Raw genomic sequence first — 2,018 nt, forward strand, 5'->3', positions numbered from 1 at the left:
ATGTAATTCACCTCTTCCATTGAAGGGTTCTCAGGATCATAAGCTTCTTCTTCAGATGAAGCTTCCTTAGTGCTGCCTGGTACATTTTGCATTCCAGACAGACTTTGAGAAATCATATTGACTTGCTGGGTCAATATTTTGTTCTGAGCCAATATGGCATTCAGAGTATCAATTTCAAGAACTCCTTTCTTCTGATTAGTCCCATTGTTCACAGGATTCTGTTTTTATCTTTCCCAAGCTTCATAGAGGGGTTCTCCTTCCTTCTGTCTGAAGGTTTTGACTTCCACTCTAAGCTTACTCAATTTTTGAGGTGGAAAGAACTTTGCCAAGAAGGCATTGACTAACTTTTCCCAAGAGTTCAGGCTTTCTTTAGGTTGTGAGTCCAACCATATTCTAGCTCTGTCTCTTACAGCAAAAGGGAATATCATAAGTCTGTAGACCTCAGGGTCAACCCCATTAGTCTTGACAGTGTCACAGATTTGCAAGAACTCAGCTAAAAACTGATGAGGATCTTCCAATGGAAGTCCATGGAACTTGCAATTCTGTCAAAGTTGTTTGCTCCAATGGCAGGGATAGAGATGCTTCTCCCATAGAAGTCGGGAGTTGGTGCAGTAAAGTCACCCAGCACCTTCCTTGCATTGTTGGCATTGTTGTTGTTTTCGGCTGCCATGGGTTCTTCTTCCTTGAAGATTTCTGTTAGGTCCTCTACAGAGAGTTGTACCTTAACTTCTCTTAGCTTTCGCTTCAAGGTCCTTTCAGGTTCAAGGTCAGCCTCAACAAGAATGCTTTTGTTATTGCTCTTGCTCATATGAAAGAGAAGAGAACAAGAAAATATGAAATCCTCTATGTCACAGTATAGAGATTCCTTGAGATGTCAGAGGAAAAGAAAAATAGAAGGCAGAAGTAGAAGAATTCGAACTTATCAAGAGAGATGGAGTTCGAATTGTTCATTGAGGAATAGTGTTAGTCCATAACTAGAAAGATGTGAGAAGAGGGGAAGTAATTTTCGAAAATATTAAAAAGATTTAAAAAAAACATTTTGAAAAATTTTCGAAAATAAGTGGGGAAGAGAAATCAAGTGATTTTAGAAAAAGATTTTGAAATTAGAAAGTAAAAAGATTTGATTGAAAACTATTTTTGAAAAATATGTGATTAAAAAGATATGATTGAAAAGTTATGGTTTTAAAAAGATATGATTGAAAAGATATGATTTGAAAAATAATTTAAAAAGATTACATTTTGAAAAGATTTTGAAAACTTAAAAAAAATTGATTTGAAAACAAAATCTTCCCTCTTGTGCCATCCTGGCGTTAAACGCCTAGAATGGTGCACATTCTGGCATTTAACGCCCAAAACACTATCCTTTTGGGCGTTAAACGCCCAGCCAGGCACCCTGGCTGGCGTTTAAACGCCAGTTTGCCTTCTTCACTGGGCGTTTTGAACATCCAGCTTTTTCTGTGTGATTCCTCTGCTGTATGTTCTGAATCTTCAATTCTCTGTATTATTGACTTGAAAAGACACAAATTAAAAATATTTTTGGATTTTCAATAATGAGGAATGATCAAAATGCAACTTAAAATCAAATAACAATGCATGCAAGACACCAAACTTAGCAGTTTGTATACTACTGACACTAACAAAATGAGAATGCACATAAGAAACACAAAACACTCAAGTCAAGAGAATTTAAAGATTAGAGCAATGAAATCATCAAGAAAAACTTGAAGATTAATGAAGACACATGAATGAATGCAAAAGAACAGAAACATGCAATTGATACCAAACTTAACATGAGACACTAAACTCAACATAAAACATTTTTGGTATTTATGATTTTGTAATTTTTTTGGATTTTTCAAAAATTAAGTGAAAGAGAAAATAAAGTTATCAAAATTCTTAATGAGAATTCCAGGAATCATTGCAATGCTAGTTTAAGACTCCGGTCCAGGAATTAGACATGGCTTCACAGCCAGCCAAGCTTTCAAAGAAAGCTTCGGTCCAAAACACTAGACATGGCC

This window comes from Arachis duranensis, chromosome 1 (assembly GCF_000817695.3).
Source record: "Arachis duranensis cultivar V14167 chromosome 1, aradu.V14167.gnm2.J7QH, whole genome shotgun sequence".
In the NCBI taxonomy this organism is placed as follows: domain Eukaryota; kingdom Viridiplantae; phylum Streptophyta; class Magnoliopsida; order Fabales; family Fabaceae; genus Arachis; species Arachis duranensis.